The sequence below is a fragment of the Rattus norvegicus genome, chromosome 18 (assembly GCF_021556685.1).
Source record: "Rattus norvegicus strain SHRSP/BbbUtx chromosome 18, alternate assembly SHRSP_T2T, whole genome shotgun sequence".
NCBI classification, from domain to species: Eukaryota; Metazoa; Chordata; class Mammalia; order Rodentia; family Muridae; genus Rattus; species Rattus norvegicus.
The window spans coordinates 24,491,733-24,513,353 of NC_141551.1; the positions used below are offsets into that span (position 1 = coordinate 24,491,733).

The window sequence follows — 21,621 nt, forward strand, 5'->3', positions numbered from 1 at the left end:
ACCACACCCCAAGACTGTGTCATCACCAGCAGGCTCAGGATTCCATCTCAGCGTTTTAGCAACTACAGGAAGACCATGCTTAAGACAACTCCACTACCACCATGGCCATCACAGTCCAGGTACAAGGGACTATCAGATAGCTTACCTGGAATATCTGGACAGGCTTACTGTTGAAAAGTATTCCCACCTAAAGCCAGTCTGAAAGGGGAGAGGTAGATTACAAACCAATAATGGCCAACTTTGATAGCATAGACACAATAACAATAGGCAGATAATTAATAAGAAGGAATTAGATATAACTATAATCCCAGCCAGTCTACCTAAAAGACATTCACAGAATATTACATCTAGTGGAAAAAAATAGACATTCTTCTTGAACATTCTCCATGATAGGTTACATTGGGCCTCAGAGCAGTTTTTTTTTTTTTAACAAATATGGCAAGATTGAGATCATTCCAATTATATATTCTAACGAAAACGTTATAAGATTAGAAATGAGTCCATAAAGAAAATTAAAGGAGAGACTTGATTTCTGAAAACAAACAAAAAAATGAAAACACAGCATGTCAAAACCTTTGGGATTCAGCAAAAGAAATTCTGCAAGGCAAGCTTATAGAAACAGGTGCCTTCACTCACAACAGAAACATGAACTGTCAGTACATTTCAGTGTAAGAAATTAAAACAAGAATAAACTAAACCCAAAGCTGAGAGAAATAGGAAAATGAAGGTCAGGGGAGAATGAAGGGAGCAGAAAGCAGAGAGGACAAATTGAGGAATTAAAAAAGATAAAATCAAGAAACAGCTAGGGGAAAAGGAGGAAGCTCAGGTGAAAACTCTTTAGTATATAAAACTTACCAAAGTCAAGTCATAAGATGGAAAATCTGAACAGAATAACAGGTTGGGCGATGAGCCCATGTAGGGGTCTTGGTGAGACAAAACAAAATAATCCAGGGATATCTGATTGCCTTGTAGCCAACTTCTACCGAACCAAACCAAACAAACAAACGAAAGCCAAAATAGAACAGATATAGTAATTCTGGTGAAATCCACAAGAAAATTTAGAAGAATGAGATACTTCAAAACCATTCATGAGGTAAACATTATCCTGACACCAAAACTAGCTAAGGGAATGATGACAGGTGGGGGAGGGGCTGCAAACAGAAAGGGGAGAACAGGAGAGAGAGAGAGAGAGAGAGAGAGAGAGAGAGAGAGAGAGAGAGAACATAGAAACTACAATCTAATATCTCTGAAGAACGAAGAAAGTCTCAGCAAAATAGAAAATTAAACCCAACACCACTGGTCCCACAAGATGGCTTAGCAGGTAAAGGTGTGTGCCACCAGGCCCGAGTAGTCACAGAGCGTACATGGTGGAAGGAGGGCCAACTTTCACAAATTCTCCTGACCTTCGCATTTATGCTGAGTCGGGCTTGCCACATCTCTCTCCCCACCACATACACATAGTAAATAAAATTTTTAAAAAATGTAAAAGAAAAATTTCATCCACACTTAAAAGGGCTTATTGACCAAGGGAAATGCATCCCATAGTTATGAGCCGTTCACCACAGGCAAACCAGTAGATACACCACGTCAACCGAACAAAAGAAGCACACCAGCTGTCTAAAAGGTATCTGACAGAATTTGGCATTCCTGCACCATAAAATCTCTCTATGAGTTAGGTGTAGAGACAAAGTTCTTCCACACAACAGAGATGAAGGCCTCGCAGATGGTGTGACATTCAGTGAGGAAATGGAAACACTCTCCTGAAAAAGACAAGAAGGTTCCACTCTTGCACTTCCATTAAAGTGCTGAAATCCCAGCCTGGGCAATTAGGTAAAAGAGAGGATATCCAAATTTGAAAGGGTTATGTGGTCTCTGTTTGTAAGTATGACCTTATATTAATAGAAAGTCCTGACATACCGCACTGGGCAGGGGGTACTGTGAGAGCCAACAAATTGAAGAAAGTTTCAGAACACCAAGTCAAAACGTAAAAAAATAAATAGCATGTGCATACACTGAGATATATGGTGGTAACACTAAAAGAATCCCATTTACAACGGCCACAAAATAATCATATACTTAGGAATCCAATTGTCGAGGAGATGAAAGATCCCTATACTAAAAACTATAAACCACCAACGAAAGAAATTGAAAAAGACCCAAAAGTGTGGGAAAGTCTGTCCTCCCACTTCTGGATATAGGCAGGATTTCCTCAACTCTGGCAAGGACATGGCATGAGATGACGTCACAGGAGCTGGGACACTGTGAGAGAAAGGAGCCCTATTGCAAGGCAGAAAAGCAACTGTACAGACAAGCTTGCTCCCATGCCAAGTATCCCTAGAGGGCTTCAGATGTCGAGGAGATCTGATGGGCCGTTCCTGCACCGATTTCCTCCGGCCCTATCTGCTGAGTCCCATCACTTCTTACCATTGTTGCCTTGAAGTCTAAACTTCCAACGTAGAAACTTCAAAGGGCCACATTCAAACCTCTAAGACTAGAGTGGTAGGCAAAATAGCACAGAGTTGGCACAAGGACAGACACATCTGCCGATGGGTTATAATAGATGGTCCAGAAAAAAAGCCACACGTTTAAAATAAACTGATTTTTAACAAAAGCCCCAAGGACAGCAGTGAGGGTGGCTGCAGTCTGTTAAATAGATGGTACTAGAAAAATTAAATAGCCACGTGGAAAAGATTGAAATGAAGCCTTGGTCTCACAACACATGCAAAAGTCAAATAAAATCGATACTTTTTTAAACTATAAAATCAAAACTATAATATTACTTAAAGATACAGGGGGAAGCTTGGTGGCACTGATCTGGGCTTTGACTATTCAGATATGATCCCAATGCACAGACAGAAGAAAAAAAAGAGCAAGAGTAGATAAATCAAAATGTCAGCCCAGCCCAGGAAATAGCTAGTAATGAGAAGATGAAGCCTACGGAAGGGAAAAAGACATTAAAACTACACATGGATTAACAGCTAAAATCTATAACAACTCAACAGCAAGAAATAAATAACCAAATTACTTTATAAAATATGTCATGGATCTAAATACACTTCTCCAGAATAGATTTGTAAAAACAGGTGCATCACCATCTGTAAGACTGGAGTAATGAAAATCAAAACCTCAGTAACTCTAGCAAGAGTGACTACTAACAAAAAGTTAAAAGGTAACTGGTGTTAGCTAATACACAAAGGAAAGGGAGCCACTCTGTGTTCTTGACAGGAATGTAAATTAGTGTAATTGTTATAGAAACTTCACAAAAGATTAAATTTGGAACTACTGCTGAGCTGCTACTGAGGGCTGCGCCTGTGTCCCTGGCTACATAGTAACAGGAGTCAGTGTAGACCGTGGCTCATGTCACCTCTAGAGAACATGAGGGCATCTCTGGTTAAATCAGCTACTGGGGACCACATGCATGTCCAGGAGCTGTGCAGAATTGGTCCCACACCTCACTGGCTACCGTGCTCTCTGGAGAGCTAGCCCCATCTCTCACCTGTGGCAGAAAAGCAGGCATCGTGTCTAGCCCAGACATCACAGAGGTGATTTGAGCTCCCCACCTCCATCCCCACCCCTTGCCACCTCAGGAGTTTGGAGAGTTGAGTCATGAGTTTGGGAGAGCTGGCCCTGCCCCTCACCAGCTGCAGCACTTGGGAGAGCTAGCTGACCTGGCACCTCTCCTGGACAGCACAATAGGGCTGGCTCTGCTGAAGGGAGGGCAGGTAAGCTGATCCCTCAGGCATGAGTAAGAGTGAGCTGACTCTGTGACTTCTTTTGAAATGAGATGGCCTTGATTGGGGGCAGATACCCTCTGCCCCCTCACCCTTTGCTACCTGAGACAATTGGGAAACCTGACCACAGGAGAGTGGAAAAACTGGCCCTGCCCCACACTACCTGCAGCACTCAGGAGACCAGGCCCTGAGCCTCACCTGAGCAGCACAGCAGGGCTGGTTCTAGTCGAGGGGGTGCAGGAGAGCTGGCCCTGCTGCCTCTGCCATGAGATGACATGGGTGTGGGACTGTTGCCTTCCCTCTCCCCCTCTCACCACCTGCAGTGTTGGGAGACCTGGTCCTGGGTTCATGAGAGGAGGAGAGCTAGCCCTGCCCCCTCACTGGCTGTAGCACTCAGGAGAGCAAGTCCTTCATCTCATCTGAGCAACACAGTGGAGCTGAGCCTGATTGAGAAGGCACAGGTGAGCCAACCCTGAGGGTACAGGAGAGGGAGAGCTGGTCCAGTCCCTCACTGGCTGCAGCACATGGGAGAGAGGGCCCCAAACCTTGATGGGCACACTGGCTCTGGCTTGGGAGGCATGAGTGTGGGTAGGAGAGCAGGAGAACTGAACCAGCCTCCTGCCAATGGTGGCATCTGGTGGCCCAGCGAGAGCAGTGCTGGAAAGCTCACCCTGGTAGTGTGGAGGAGGGAGAGCTGGCAGGCTGATGAGCTCAACTACCACCAGGCCCAGACCCAGGACACTGAGTTGGCCCGCTCCAAAATCTTTATCATTTGTGAATAGTTGAGACATGTTAAAGGGCCAGTCCTGCCAACCCAAAGCTACAGGGTCTTCACATGACACAGGGCAACAACAGATTAACTAGAAGGAGTTCCAATGTGGATTCAATATTGATGGTGCCACAGAAGCCAGAGATCTTGAACAAGATCAATGACTGGTTTCAAAGATCATTTGCAAGAGAAGATGTGTGGACAGAGATATACTGTGGGATACAGTGTGACACACTACAGCTTCCACAATGAGATGTTTTCTATACTTAACAACAACAAAAAACAACAACAACAACAAAATGCCCTACAGACATTCCTACAGCCCAATCTTTTTTTTTTTTTTATTAACTTGAGTATTTCTTATATACATTTCGAGTGTTATTCCCTTTCCCGGTATCTGGGCAAACATCCCCCTCCCCCCTCCCCTTCCTTATGGGTGTCCCCCTCCCAACCCTCCCCCCATTGCCGCCCTCCCCCCAACAGTCTAGTTCACTGGGGGTTCAGTCTTAGCAGGACCCAGGGCTTCCCCTTCCACTGGTGCTCTTACTAGGATATTCATTGCTACCTATGAGGTCAGAGTCCAGGGTCAGTCCATGTATAGTCTTTAGGTAGTGGCTTAGTCCCTGGAAGCTCTGGTTGCTTGGCATTGTTGTTCATATGGGGTCTCGAGACCCTTCAAGCTCTTCCAGTTCTTTCTCTGATTCCTTCAACGGGGGTCCTGTTCTCAGTTCAGTGGTTTGCTGCTGGCATTCGCCTCTGTATTTGCTGTATTCTGGCTGTGTCTCTCAGGAGCGATCTACATCCGGCTCCTGTCGGTCTGCACTTCTTTGCTTCATCCATCTTGTCTAATTGGGTGGCCTACAGCCCAATCTTACAGAGGCGTTTTCTTAATTAAGGCTTCCTTCTCTCTGATGATTCTAGCTTGTTTCAAGTTGACATAAAACTAGTCAGCATATAACTGTAGAGTGGAGTGCTAAGGCTTTAAAAATAAATTATGTCATTTTCAGCAGCATAAATCAACCCAGAGGAGAGATCCTTGTGAAGTAAGGTAGACAGAGAAAGGCATATGTGGTCTCTTTAAAAGATCCATCTCAGTGACAGTAGAATGGCGGTTGGCAGAGGATGAGGAGACGAATGTGAAAGCTGAGAAAATGTTGGACCGAGTACAGAAAACTACGGTGAAGTAGAAAGGACAAGTCCAAGATATCTACTGTACTTCATGGCAGTTGATGATGACATGTCCTTGAAGAATGCTGAGTTAGGATTCTCACCACCAACATGATGGATGCCTTTGCAGTATAATGCTTATGACAATTGGCCACCGTGCTGCACGAAGAACGATGTGAGTAAATGCATGGCATTCTCTCTGTCAATAGAAATGACTCAATTTGTACTTAGAAAGTATGATGTAAATGCTAATAACCAAAATATTAACATTATTAATATTTATAAAGTTGTAAATATATTTCCATAGTAGCTTTTTTTGGGGGGGGGCTTCTCTAGACAGGTAGCATTGGCTGTCCTGCAACTTGCTCTGTAGACCAGGCTGTCCTTGAATTCATAGAGATGTGCCTGCTTCTGCCTCCTGAGTGCTGGGATTAAAGACATACACTAGCACTGCCCAGCAACACCATAGCTTTTATTTCCTATCTAATTGGGAGGGGGGAAAGCTTGTTGTGTGGTTGGCCCACAATAAATGACATGTATTTGTAGGTTGATGTCTATATGCAGATGAGGGCTGGCCATGATTGGACAGTAAAAAATAAGGCAGGGACAAAGCTTTTGTAAGTGGGGAGAGAAAGAGAAGGAAAGAAACACGATGGAGGGGATGGAGAAGGATAGCCCAGATCCGGGTAGCCTTGAGGTGCCAAAGTTGTTGAGATGGATTTCTGTAGGCAAATTTATCTTATCTGGGTGGGCAGTTTATATCCTTACCAGTTGGTTGTGAGTTTATTGTGTGGATGTATTGTGGATTGGGAGTTTGACATATAACCTTGATTGATAAATTACAGTTTATTGAGTCATGATTTCAATGGGTTGTTGGGAGTGTGAGCAGAGTCTGTGGCAGGGAGTGGTGATAGGTTAGCCCATGCTGGACTTCTAGAGCCCCGGGTAGCTGGAACCAGAGAGTTCAAGGCTCATGCGGGAGAGATACTAATCAGAAATAAATTATGGTTAATTCATGCGGCCCCACGGGTGCCAGAACTAACATTAGAGACCAGCGTGGACCCTTGCTCACAGACTACCTGGGTCAGAGAGTACTTGGGAGCCACTGAGATAAATTGGCTTAAGTTCCTATGGCCTGACAGAGCCAGAACTAGTGTGAGAGCGATCACCTGGGTCAAAGACAGCCCGGGAGAGAAGCACTGAGCAGTACTCTCGGGAGTCGGCTGTGCTGCTTTTATGCTACAACGTGTATTTTAAAAACATCATTAAAAAGCTCAGCTGACAGCAGATGCTGGCGAGGATGCGGAGAAAGAGGAACACTCCTCCATTGTTGGTGGGATTGCAGACTGGTACAATCACTCTGGAAATCAGTCTGGAGGTTCCTCAGAAAATTGAACATTCCACTGCCTGAGGAGCCAGCCATACCTCTCTTGGGCATATACCCAAAAGATGCCTCAACATATAAAAGAGACACGTGCTCCACTATGTTCATCACAGCCTTATTTATAATAATCAGAAGCTGGAAAGAACCCAGATGCCCTTTAACAGAGGAATGGATTCAGAAAATGTGGTACATCTACACAATGGAGTACCACTTAGCAATCAAAAACAATGACAATAAAATTCATAGGCAAACGGATAGAACTGGAAAATATCACCCTGAGTGAGGTAACCCAATCACAGAAAAACACACATGGTATGCACTCATTGATTAGTGGACATTAGCCCAAAAGCTTGAATTACTCTAGATGCAATCCACAGACCACAGGAAGCTCAAGAAGAAGGATGACCAAAATGCAGATACTCCCACTCCTTCTTAAAAGGGGGAACAAAAATATTCATAGGAGGGGATATGGAGGCAAAGCTTAGAGCAGAGACTGAAGGAATGGCTATTCAGAGCCTGCCCAACATGAGGCCCATATATATATATATATATATATATATATATATATATATATATATATATATATATATACAGCCACCAAAACTAGATAAGATTGATAAAGCTAAGAAGTGTATGCTGACAGGAACCGGATATAGATCTCTGAGAGACACAGTCAGAGCATGTCAAATACAGAGGCGAATGCTAGCAGCAAACCATTGAACTGAGAACGGTACCCCCATTGAAGGAATTAAAGAAAGGATTGAAGGAGCTGAAGAGTCTTGCAACCCCATAAGAACAACAATGCCAACCAACTAGAGCTCCCAGGGACTAAACCACTACCCAAAGACTACATGGACTGACCCAGGGCTCTAACTGCATATGTAGCAGAGAATAGCCTTGTTGGGGCACCAGTGAAGGGGAAGCCCTTGGTCCTGCCAAGGTAGTATCCCCAGTGCAGGGAAATGTCAGAGAGGGAGGGTGGGTAGATGGGGAGGGACACCCTTATGGGGGAGGGGAAGAGGGAGAGGATGGGGAGCTTATGGACAGGAAACGGAGAAAGGGAATAACATTTGAAATGTAAATAAATAAATAAATATATCCAATTTAAAAAAAGAACAAACAAACAAACAAAACCACAATGCGACTAGTTTCTACGTATGCTTTTGCCATCACCACATCCCAAGCGTCACTGTCTGGAGTTTCAGCCCCCAGACCCTGCCACTCCTTTTCTAGGAATTTTCTCCTTTAGAACCACTTTCACTCTTTAAAATTGTCTCTAAGAAAAATTGTCCAGAATGTCCTATTTTTACCCCTTTTAAAAAATCCATTCAACAAAACTTATTCATTTTTTTTTAATTTATTTATTGGTTGCCTGGAGTATGTTGGTATGTCACTGCAGGGGGTCTGCAAAAAATTTTTCTAAGCCATCCAACTACTACGCTATTAATGGAAACTATTAACTCACTTCTGTCTTGTTGTTATTACAAGCACAAGCATGGCTGCTGTAACGTTTGTAATTTTTTTACAAAGGGCGAACTTGGAACTGAAGAGGCTTCTGGCTCTTTTGGCAGCAGAGCAGCTGTTCTTGATGACTCTGGTTCCAAACACAAGGAGGAAATTTCTCAGAGGTCACCTTAGATCAGAAGGGAAAACAGTCGGAGAACAAGCGCCTTTAGCTCCAGAACATCAGTGGCCTGCGCTATTGATATAAATATCCCGCCAACCGTCAATTAACCTCCTCTGTCTCAGCTAGTTCCTCTGGTCTTACTCTTTTGAGACCAAAACCTCATAAACTATCACCGTTGCCACCCCAAACACCTTGAGAACATAATTAGGACTTCTCCGAAGGAATGATTTTGCAATCTTTTGAGTATCTCACTCTTACCCCCATGCAAAGTAGCCCCAAGCATATGCAGTTGCTTTGAAAAACCCTGTTGTTCACTAAAGAAAACAACAGTAATCATTTGCCACCCGCAAACATCTGCAGAGCAGGATGGAAATGAGTCGTTCTTCAATTCACTCTGCAGAAATAAACTTAGGCACAGTCTACAGTTTCAAACCACTGCTCTTATTGTAGGAAAGAACCCCCGATTTCATCACATTAATAACAACATTCTCTTCCTCTCTGACTAACTGGTTGCTATTGGGATGTCTATATAAATGAGTAGAGGCACTCAGGTTTTATTGAAAGACTTCGAAACATTGTGAAGAGCATAACTGTTGCATGGTTTCTTTACCTAAGAATGCCCAGGCTGGTGATGTAAGGCTAAGCAATAGCCTTACAGAGATTAAATTCTAAGTGGTCAGAGACCCATTAGCCAAAATATATCTACGTACAGAGGCCACGCACGAACATGATGCACTCCAAGTCGCCAGCCTCAGCGTTTGACTTTTACTCTTCCCTTTGAAGTGTCTGCATCCAGCACTTGGCTTCTTGTCTCATCATCAAAGCCACAATAACTTTCCTAAAGATAAATATTAATATCCTAGCCAAACACATGTTGCTCTGCAGAATTCAGAGAGCTAAGCGTTAGTTAGGACTCATCTGTAAATACTCCAACCTCAGAGCACTTATCAAACAAGAGGCACGTGAGCTAACAGAGGATAAACGCATGGAAGGGTATCGTTTGACGTGGAAAAGGCTGTACTGTACAGCGATGACACCGTTGGTTATTGTTACCTGGCAAACGCTTCCTCAAAAGTTTGCAACATGGATATGTTTGACTAGAAAAGGGACTTCAGACTTGTGAGGCTAAGTGATTTACCAGAATATTACGTAACTACTAACTGTAAGACAAGGCTATGACTACGTGTAGATAAATATCCAACTTTTGGTCAGTTGTTGAATTTTGTTTCTCGGCCTAGAAACAATCTGTAGGCATCTTCCTTAACTTCTACCCTGTCTCTTAATGCTAATGTCCGGCTTCAGAGTTCATATATAAGCCTTCTGCCCATTTTACTACTTTGGAACTTCAGATGTATCCAGAATTGATTCACAAATCTTCTACTCTGTCTATACAACTTTTCATCAACATAGACAGACGTGGTTAAGGGGGGATAAGCTGAGGTTTAGTCTTCATCTCACCACCTACACTCACAAACATACAAGTACATAGTCCAATTCACTGCCTTTCATGTGTCAGGGCAAATTCTTGTCAAGGAAGACACCAAAAACTCAAATAGTTCATTCAGCAGCAGTTTATAGATCTGTGACCACAATGAGTGGCTTTCGGAGTTAGCTAACTGGTCCTTCAAGGTCAGAAGTTGCTCCAATGGAAGACAGCACTACAGGTGTCATAGAGTTGGCATCCTGGACACATGTTCATCCTAGTTGTCCCTTACATTAGTGCCTAAGACAATCCTAACAAAATGTGTTAACAGATAGGTGGAAATGGATGGAATGAAAAAAGATTTCTTCATACTTCTTCCAGGCCTTGTGTTGAGTTTTCTTTCCCCCAAAGACACAGGTGGCTCACTTTAAGCATTTAACTGACTGCTGCGAACTCTTTTTATATGGGAAACTTTATGATGATAAAATCACCACTTGAGTTTAGTCAGTCTTCTATTATTGTAAAGAGATACCATGACCATGGCAACTCATTTTAAAAAGCATTTAATTGGGGATGTTTCAGAGGTTTAATCCATTATCGTCATGGCAAAAAAGCATGGTGGCACACAGAATGACATGGTGCTGGAGAAGTAGAATTCTACATTTGGATCATCAGACAGCAGGAAGAGAGAAACTCTGGGTTTGGAATGGGATTTTGAAAAGTTCACTATACACTCAATGTTTTGCAATCATCATCTGCCTATTTCCAGAACTTTTTATCACCCTAGACTGAAACTGATTTATGGGCTCTTTTAAGTATGGGGTTGATTCCATGTCTGTTATTTTATATCTTGCTTTTGAGGAAATACTTTCATATATTGTTGTAAGACCCCATAGTGGCCTTACCTCAGGAACACAACCCACAAAGCACAGATTGACAAAGTGACTGCTGTAACAGCATGAGGGTATAAGGTTTTTAATCCACGTATGTGGGGTTGCTCATCCACATAGGGAGAGGCAACCCCACACATAACTTTTATTCATTACAGAGGGCAGACTTCAACAATAGGGTTAGCTGACCTATTCTCGTTGGTGGTACACAGGACAAAGGATCTGGTCAGGTATTGGCTGACCTGCCCAGGGGCTGTTCTTGGCTCAATTAGTCACTTTCCTTATCCAACCCTACACCTGGCCTTGGTGAATCACTGGGAAAGGGCTAAGTTGGCACGTCCCTTAGGTGAGGGGTGGGAGGCAGGGGGTGAACTGGGTGGTCGGGCAGGGTCAGGATGACATCTTGTGGTTATTCTTGGAATTTACCACAGGGAAGGGTAGGCGGTCTTTCTGAGAACAGTTTTTTGTTGTTGTTGTTTTGTTTTGTTTTTTTAGGTTTTTTGTTTGTTTGTTTTGTTTTGTTTTAATTAGCTTAGTCAGAATTTTGATCACCAAAACTTTATCATATCGCTGGGCATCATGACATCAGATATATCTCTCAGAAAGGTCACAAGTTTGTCACAGGCATCCTGCCCACCAGATGTATTTCTCAAAACCTTGTTTTTTATAACTTTGTTTCTCACATCTGTGAAACTTTGAAACTTTATTTCTTCAATATCAATTGAAAAAGACTTCAACAGAGTGGTAAGAAGAGTTACTGAAACCTAAGAGAACTCATTAGAAGAAACACGGGCACATGTTGCTTTCAGTTCTAGGTCTGGGGTAAAGAGGAAGATCATAATGCCAGATGATGTTGACTTCAGAGTCAAAATTTGCAAGGGACCCTGGAGATAGAATCTTTGGTGGTAGAGAAATATAAAGAGGTATTAGCCAGGACAGCGGGGAGATAGCAGGGGAGCATAATAGGCTAACATTTTGATCGACCCTTCTGTCCTTCTAATTTGAACTGAAGCTAGAAAGTGAAGGAGATCATATGTTGAGTTTACAGAGGCCAGGCCTTCAAGACTGTGGTGGTTTGAATGAGAATGGTCCCATAGACTCATATTTTGAATGCTTTGTCACCAGGGAGTGAAACTATTTGAAAAGATTTCAAGGATTAGAGGCTGTGGCCTTTCTGGAGGATATGTGTCACTGGAGGGAGGCGTTGCGGTTTCAAATGGCCTGTGCCCCGTCTTCCTCCCTTCAGCCTCCTCTGGCAGATCAGGACTGTGGCTCTCAACTACTTCTCCAGCACCACGGCTGCTATGCCTGCCGCCATGTTTCCCACCCTAGTGAAGTGGACTACACTTTTAAAACTTTAAGCAAACCCCCATTAAATGCTTCTTTTGTAAGAGTTGCCTTGTCCGTGGTGTCTCTTCACAGCAATAGAACACTGACTGAAACAGAGATACAGGAAGGACAGACAGGGTGACTGGACTGAAGACACAGGGCTGAGTCAGAATGAGTGCATCCGTGGTTTCCATGGGAATTTGGGCCTTGTTTTATACCAAATGTAAAAGAAGAACAAAAAATATTTTCATGAAATCATAAAATTACGATGATATCTTCTCAGGTTAGACACTCTTAATATTTTTTTTCTTTTTTTCGGAGCTGGGGACCGAACCCAGAGCCTTGTGCTTGCTAGGCAAGCGCTCTACCACTGAGCTACCCCCAACCCCTTTAATATTTTTTATATCATGAGTATAACTGAAGTTAATGCTTATGTATATGATGATTTTTATCATCTTCTCTTTTCCAGAAAGTATTTCCCAAGTGAAACTAGAAAAGTCTCAAAACTGTAATTATATGTATAGCTACCTTCATAGATAGAAATCTTATCAACTGGAATCCGTGTGTCTCTATTCATGCCAGAGACACTCTTCTCTCCATGGAGATATAAATGTTTATTAGTTCCCTCCAGGAACTAGAGGCAAATCACACTTACAGGGCAGGCAGACACATACAGGTTGCCAGCCCTGTGTTCAAAAGGACTTAGGAAGAGGCCGTTTAAAACTGCCGTCAGAACTACTCCCAGCCAGTGTGAGGTCAAAAGTGGTCTGAACGGAGATGTGCCCAAACATCTGTCCTTTCCTCCCCTCCCTGCCTGACTGACATGGAATACCAATCCCTAGGTGGGGCCATATTTATGTTTCTGCCAATAGCCATGGTGCTGCCTAAGGTGATTTGTCTCCATCACATATGAAAGCTCTTGTTTCTCACATGGAAGGTGGATGCATTCTGCACTACGTGTAGCTGATGTTATCAAGAGGTTGCAGTAGATGAGCCTGGATAATGTGCTCTCCTGTGGCAAACACACACGGTGACATAAGCACAGAGGACAGGCCTGAAACAAGAAGCCCGGAGGTGGAGCACAGCAACTCCCCTGGATTCCCAGACCTCTGTGATATTTTTCCTGAGGGCTGTTGTCCCACTGTGGCGATCAGTTGGTCCAAAATATGGTTACTCTGCCTCCCATCTATGCTTCTCGCCTACACAATATCCCCATATGCAGGCTGAACATGCTTCAGATGTGTGTGAACAGCAGAGGAAAGTATGGCTGCTTCTCTAGTTCAAGGAATTCTGCCTCTGTTCACAAAAGGGAAGGTTTCAATTTCTTTATGTCCACTGCAAATTCATAATAAATTCACATTGCCTTTCGTCCTACTCAACTATATCTTCAACATTCAACAGAAACTGGTTTTGAACACTTTCCTTCTATTCAGGAATATGACAGACACTTGGTAGGTTAAATGATAAATAGATTATATTTAAGGGTTTCTATTGCTGTGAAAAATACCATGACCAATGCAACTTATGGAGGTGTTTAATTAGGCCTACAGTTTCAGGGGGTTGAAATCCATGATGCTGAAGCAAAGGCACAGAGGTACCAACAGTGGAGAGCTGTCATCTTGATCTGCAAGCAGGAGACAGAGAGCACACCAGGAATGACATGAGTTTTTGAAACTTCAAAGGCCACCCCCAGTGATGCACCTCTTCCACATGGTCATATCTCCTAATATTTCCCAAACAGTCCCATCAACTGGGGATGTGTTAAAAATACTTGAGTCTATGAAGGTTATTTTCCTTTAAGCCATCACAGTATGATGATGATGATGATGATGACGATGACGATGATGGTGGTGGTGGTGCTGGTAGTGCTGGTGGTGGTGGTGATGATGATGATAACATGATGCTGAAAATAGAAAGACAGAAAGATAGACAGATTAAATGGTAGATACACGAAAGATTAAAAAGTGACAGATATCTGAACTATTGATAGAGGATGGATGGATAGATAGATAGATAGATAGATAGATAGATAGATAGATAGATAGATGATAGATAGAAACAGAGAGATTCTGGGCATGATGTAACTGAGGCAGAAGGACCATACATTTGAGGCTACCCTGAAACATACAGCAAGACCTTATATTAAAAAAAATGGATAGAGTCAGAGACATTAGAATTATATACTGACTCATATGCATTCATGTCTTCATTTATATATTTATATAAATAAGCCATTGACTTTTAATGGCTTTATTTAGTTATTTCCAACATTATAAAAATGATAGGCATTCCTGGAGACTACACTTTTAATTTTAATTTTTTAATCTTTTTACAAATTAGCAATATATAGTACAATAACCTATTGTGATTTCGAGTATCACAGGAAGCATCAGCCCCTCCATCGTGGAGATAACGAACTGATACTATATTGCCTGACAGTTTGGGATATAAGAATTTAATAAATTATACAGGCAATGGATTCTTCATTTTAAAACCAGCTTGAGGTAGATGCTTTTGCCCAGGTGTAACCCTTAAAGTTGATATGTTGGGAGTGTTAAATGCACTTCCAATGTCTGTTGATTCCAATTGGCGAGTTTACTTTACCAAGACATGCAGAATACACACACATAGTATTTTAGGAACACTGAAAAGCAATGCGATCAAGAAGATGGGGGGGGAGACAGTGCACTAATACATTTGCAACATTATATGTTTCTGATGCTAGATCGAAAGCCAAGTTCAAAAGCTTCGGTCTTAAAGGTCTTTCTATGTGAAATGAGTGATGTCTTACTGAAAATCATTGAGAGGACAAAAGATTGAAAGTCAAAGCATGTATCTGTCCAATAAAATTAAATCATAGACCTGGTTTAATATAGACACAAAAGCGAGAATCTCTCTAACAATATCAGGGAAGAGGTGCTTTAGAAGGAAATACAATTCTTTCCAAATATTCTAACATCCTGTAGTTAACTATTACGGCCTGAATTTATGCAGCTACTAAGGCAGAACAGTGAAGACATACAGTTTCCTGATATACAGAGAAGATACTCAGCGTTCTAAACTCTTAAAATTCTAAATAATGCTTGCCAATATTGATTTCTCTATTGTTAAATGTGTGAAATGGAGCTTTGATGAGAAGATTAAGGATAATTATATTTTAACCGTCTTTGCCACTGAGTGCTATGACCAGCTTTGTAAGCTTGATAAGGTGTTTGTGTGTGTGTGTGTGTGTGTGTGTGTGTGTGTGTGTGTGTGTGTGTGGTTTATTTAGCGGAAGTATTATTTTTGTACACTGAAACACAAATCATGATGAACTTGGATATCTGACAATCAGTATCATACTCCCCGGGTAATTTCCATATTAATTGCTAACTTGTAGAGAAAGACTACTTGAAGTCACTACAGACCTAGAACCTTTAGGAACTCTGGCTTTGAAAACAAGGGGCAAAACGTCCCACACAGAACTGCGAGCTTCCAGATCTGCCAGTCCACCCATGAGACCCGGAATGCCCGAGAGCAGGGACTGCCAACAACAGACAATCTACTTCCTGTCTACTTACAATTTCTATGACAACAACCAGATGATTGGCAATTAGTGTGTTTCATATCAGGCACAACAGCAGCTAAAACAAACAAACAAAAACACAAGACAATCTGGCATATGGGGCGTTTGGTAGGCAGTAACAGTATCCTAAACAATTTTCATGTACAAGGGTGAGATTCATTTGAAGCACAAAAGACTGAGGACCTCAGATACTGAGGATCCTGAAGGATTCTGGAAGTATTCTAACACAGAGAAAAGCAAGTGCTCAGCAAACATGGTCTTAGTTCCAATGCCCTAATAATCTGTTGAGATCCCTGGAGAAATTCACTTTGTGTGACAAGAGACCTATCCAGTACTCAGGCTCTTGGATGTTACAGACATTTTCCCTTTTACTTTTGTCACTCCTAGTTGTTTCTAAACAGCCATCCCCTCTCCGTTCTCAGTTGGAGACTTGGCACAAAGTGCATCTCTCATTGTCCTTTAGAAATGTATTCGCTGATATCACCAATATCTTAGCAGTAGAGCAAAAGCAGAAGAGTACGAACTTAATGAACGTCCCCTTAAGAGAATACAAATGCAACAGCCACTGAGAATTCCAGCCATCTTTGTGGTTCAAGATCAAACTGCGGAGGAAGACTAAGGTAGAAAGACTAAAGTGGTGTGTTTCTAAAGTGTCCGGCTCTAGCAGACCTGTACATATTAATCTAGACTTTCAAAGGACAAATTATTGAGTTTTTTTTTAAAAAAAGAATTGTCTGCCATACAACTAAAACTAACTTTAAACTCTTTGTCATTATTAAATATGGGCAGACATGTTTCTCATAAGCAAAAAGTGTTCTTTCAGTTCACCGAGTTTCCTATGAGAAACCAGAGCAAAAGGCTGGAGACATCAATGTCTCAGTTATCAGCACTGCTGCTCTTTCAGAGGACCTGGGTTCAATTTCCAGCATCCACATTGTGGCTCACAAGCATTCATGGCTTCAGTTCCAGGGGATTTAATGCCCTCCTCTGACCTTTGTGATCAATCAAACACCCATATATGCAAAATAAGGTGACTGTAAAAATTACTTTAAGGAGAGGGAAAGAGACAGACAGAGGAAAGGGAGAGGAGAAAGAGACAAAGAAAGGAGACAAAGAGAAAAGAGAGGAGAGAGGACAGAGAGAGGCAGAGAAGAAGAAGAAGAAGAAGAAGAAGAAGAAGAAGAAGAAGAAGAAGAAGAAGAAGAAGAAGAAGAAGAAGAAGAAGAAGAAGAAGAAGAAGAAGAGGAGAGAGGCCAAGTGATTCTGTAAGCAAAATTGTTGAGTCAGATAATTTACTGCAATTAGACTTTAAGCTAGTTTATACTAGTAATTTAGTTTCAAATTGTTTGTTTTCAATTTATTCCTTAGTTAATTATAATACCACTACATTGCTATCAACCCTCCCAAATGTTTACAAGGGTACACCTGACTAGATATTAATAATTAGAGTTGTAACAATTATCTTCAGGAGCCCACAGATAACAAGAGATCAAACTGCTCTATAATATACTGGTTCCCTCTAATTAGTTTTATGTTTCTGGCCTCATTTATGCAAATATTTGGGGAAAATCAGATATGTGAAAGTAGACTATTAAAGAATGAGGGGAAAGATCAACAACTGACAAATGGAACCTTGTAGAACTGCAAAGCTTCTGTAAGGCAAAGGACATGGTCAATAGGACAAAATGGCAACCAACAGATTGGAAAAAGATCTTTATCAATCCTACATCCAATAGAGGGCTAACATCTAATATATACAAAGAACTCAAGAAGTTAGACTCCAGAGAATCAAATAACCCTATTAAAAATGGGGTACAGAAACAAAGAATTCTCAACTGAGGAATTCGAATGGCTGAAAAGTACCTAAAGAAATGTTCAACATCCTTAGTCATCAGGAAAATGCAAATCAAAACCACCCTGAGATTCCACCTCACACCAGTCAGAATGGCCAAGATCAAAGACTCAGATGACAACAGATGCTGGGGAGGATGTGTAGAAAGAGGAACACTCCTCCACTGTTGGTGGAATTGCAAACTGGTACAACCATTCTGGAAATCAGTCTGGAGGTTCCTCAGAAAATTGGACATTGAACTACCTAAGGACCCAGCAATACTACTCCTGCACATATACCCAAAAGATGCTCTAACATACAACAAGGACACATGCTCCACTATGTTCATAGCAGCCTTATTTATAATAGCCAGAAGCTGGAAAGAACCCAGATGTCCCTCAGCAGAGGACTGGATACAGAAAATGTGGTACATTTACACAATGAAGTACTACTCAGCTATCAAAAACAATGACTTCATGAAATCCGTAGGCAAATGGATGGAACTAGAAAATATCATCCTGAGTGAGGTAATCCAGCCACAAAAGAACACACATGGTACGCACTCACTGTTAAGTGGATATTAGTCAAAAGGCTCGGCACAACCACGATATAACTCACAGACCACATGAAACTCAAGAAAAAGGAAAATCAAAGTGTGGATACTTTAATCCTACCTAGAAGGGGGAACAAAATAACCATGGGAGGTAGAGGGAGGGAGAACCCTGGGAGGGAGAGAGGAAGGGGGAGGGAGAGGAGGAAAGTGGGGGGCAGGATCAGGTATGGGAGGAGATGAAGACAGGTGTTATATACAGAGGGTCAGGAAATTGAACAGAGGTGTGTAGCAATGGGAGCTGGGGAGCTAGGGGTAGCCACCAGAAAGTCCCAGATGTGAGGAAAGCAAGAGGCTCCTAGGATCCAACAGGAATGATATTAGCTGAAATACCCAACAAAGGAGAGGGAGAAACTGTAGAGATCATCTCTACTAGATAGGCATGGCTCCTGGTTAAGGGATGGGGCTACCCACCAATCTCAAAAAATTTAACCCAGAATGGCTCCTGTCTAAAGGAGCAGAGACTGAAGGAAAGGCCATCCAGAGACTGCCCCACCTGGGGATCCAGCCCATATGCAGACACCAAACCCAGAGATTATTGCTGATGGCAAGAAATGCTTGCTGACAGGAGCCTGAATTAGCTTTCTCCTGAGGGGATCTGTCAGAGCCTGACCAATACAGATACTGATGCTTGCAGCCAGCCATCAGACTGAACACAGGGACACCAATGGAGGAGTTAGGGGAATGACTGAAGGGGCTGAAGGGGTTTGGAACCCCATAAGAAGAACAACATCAACCAACTAGACCCCCCCAGAACCCCGGGGACTAAACCACCAACCAAAGAGGGACCCATGGCTTCAGCTGCATAAGTAGCAGAGGATGGCCTTATCTGGTGTCAGTGGAAGAGGCCCTTGGTCCTGTGGAGGCTCAATGACCCAGAGTAGGGGAATGTTAGGGTGGTGAGGTGGGAGGGGTGGGTGGGTGGGTGGGTGGGGGACAGCCCTCATAGAATCAAGGGGAATGGAACAGAGGACTTGCTGAGGGAAAACTGGGAAAGGGGATAACATTTGAAGTGTAAATAAATAAAATATCCAATAAAAAAGTAAAAAAGAAAGAAAAGAAAAAAGAGAAGAGAAGAGAAGAATGGAGAGGAACAACCTCAAATGGAGTTATCAACTAAAGGTCTGTAGTGGCTCTTGGGTTCCTCTAAAACCCTAGTTTTCCCAGAAAGATTATGAACACCTGAATTTGTTTTTTATTTGATAATTGGTCCTTTATGGCCTTAAAATAAATAAGGCAGGTCACAGTCTACAACTGCCTTCTGAATCACCCCAACCCAAATGTCACTGGTGGCGATTTGCTTCATTGATGGTACTGTAATTCAATATTTGAGTTAGGCTCAGACGTAGTTTAGATTATGTTGATCAGAAAACAGTTCAGTGAAAAGGGAATGTAAATCTTGCTGAGGTAACAAAAACAAAAACAGACTTTTAATGCTGTCACATGAAGGCAAACTGCTGCTGGTAATTAAAGCGCCTTGTTCTTGGGAAGAACATTCCAAATCTTCACAAATTAAAAGAAAAATTCAAGCACTTGCCACATTTGACAATATTTCTGTCATTTCCTGGAATCAATGGGTTATCTTCCTACATATGAATTTTGAGGGCCGAGTTGTGTAATCATCAAGGAATTCTGGGAAACAGTGTTAGTCTATCCTCTAATCTGCTTCTCCACATCCCTTTGCAGAGCCCGACTTCCTCAGCCATCTGGATCTCTCGATGCTTTCACTGGTTCGTGCTGCAGACCGTCCCAGCGCTGCTTCTACTGGTCCGTGCTCTACGAATCTGTGCCTGCAAAGAGGTTCCCAGGTTTGGGCAACCATCCTGTCAACCCCAACTCTTTTCCACAGAGGTCAAAAGATGTTTTGATCCTCTGAATCAAACTTGTCATGCCAGCACACCCTGTGATGCAAGTGCTTTCCTCAGCTCATTCAATGAGCAAAGAATTCCCATCAGATTCAATTTCCAACAGTCGTAATTTGTCTTGAAATCCTTGATTATGATTGTTGGTCCTCCAGAACACACATCGGGGATCTCTCCAGGAGATGTGATCTTTTAAGACATTTGAAGAGGGGAAAAAATGGGGTTATTTTTTAAAAGGTTCTTCAAATCTGAAAACAGACAAAGATGCTTAGATTTTTTTTAATTAGAAAAATATTATAAAGGTCTGGAGTTAGGTTTAGGGTTAGGGTTAGGGTTAGGGTTAGGTCAGCAGTTGAGAGCACTGGCTGCTTTTCCAGAGGACCTGGGGTTTGATGCTCTGCACTGATATGTCAGGCAATAACTTAATGTAAATCTAGTTTTAGGGAATCTGATACCTTCTTCTGACCTTTGTGGGCACATGTAAGCAAAGAACCTATACACATAAAATGAAAATCAGCACCTCTTTCCATTTTTAGAATAAATCTGAAACATTAAGCTTTTGTATAAAATAAAGTTCAAATATCACCACTAGATCACTTAAATATGTCAGAAACAAACCAACCTTAAGATTTTCATTTTTTCACATTAATATTCTGAGAGTATATGTGTATGAGGGAAATTTGTGTACATGTGTACAGATCCATGCACAAGACACATGGCAGTCAGAAGAATAATGTTAGGGAGTCAGTTCTCCCCTTCCATCATGGGTCCCTAGAGATTTTACTCAGGTTTCCAGGTTGTTACAACCATCCTGCCAGCCCCAAATCTTAATGTTTTGACATATTTACTGTGATATTCTTTATTGTCTGTCTAGATTTTGGCCTGTTCAAGAAAACTGTTTACTGTCACTTTGCTTCTGGTTACAGTATTTCATCATGGTTCCAAGAATATCATGGTCCCAATCTTTTGTCAATCAGTTGTAATAATATAGTTATAATAATATATAATATATAATAGTTAAAAACTGGGCTTAACTGAGTGTTGTTTGTGCTTTGGATATCATTAATGTGGAACCCCTTGAATTTTGCATGTTAGTAGCTTGGCTACAATGTAGTACTCTTGCCATAGAAGAATCTTGTGGAGGGAGAGCTTAATGGTCCGCGTCAGTAGAGGAAAAACCTTTGGAAGAGTTTAATCAGGGTTCTTGTTACACATTAGTTGCTGTGAAGTTGTGTTGTTATAAAAAGAGAAAACCTTATTGCTGAATCCCTCTGGCTTTCTATTTATGAGGATTTAAGGTTGTGCTATTACAGAATCAACTGACAAAATCCAGTCACATTTGGTTCCATTCAGACTAAATGACAGATCAAAATATTGACCCCATGAAGTGTTTCTCATTATCTTGAGCCATCATCTTGAGCCCTGCCTTAAGT

General features: G+C 42.0%; 1 long non-coding RNA gene across 2 annotated transcripts in view; it reads right to left on the reverse strand.

Moving 5' to 3' along the window:
• The window catches only part of LOC147999712 (uncharacterized), a 40,008-nt gene extending 36,456 nt beyond the window's left edge, over positions 1-3,552 (reverse strand). For both annotated transcript variants that reach the window (XR_015643122.1, XR_015643123.1), the window contains exons 1-2: positions 3,497-3,552; positions 146-198 (exon numbers count right to left, since the gene is read on the reverse strand). This is a non-coding gene — a long non-coding RNA (uncharacterized LOC147999712). The remainder of the gene's footprint in view (positions 1-145; positions 199-3,496) is intronic.
• Between the last annotated feature and the right edge of the window lie 18,069 nt (positions 3,553-21,621).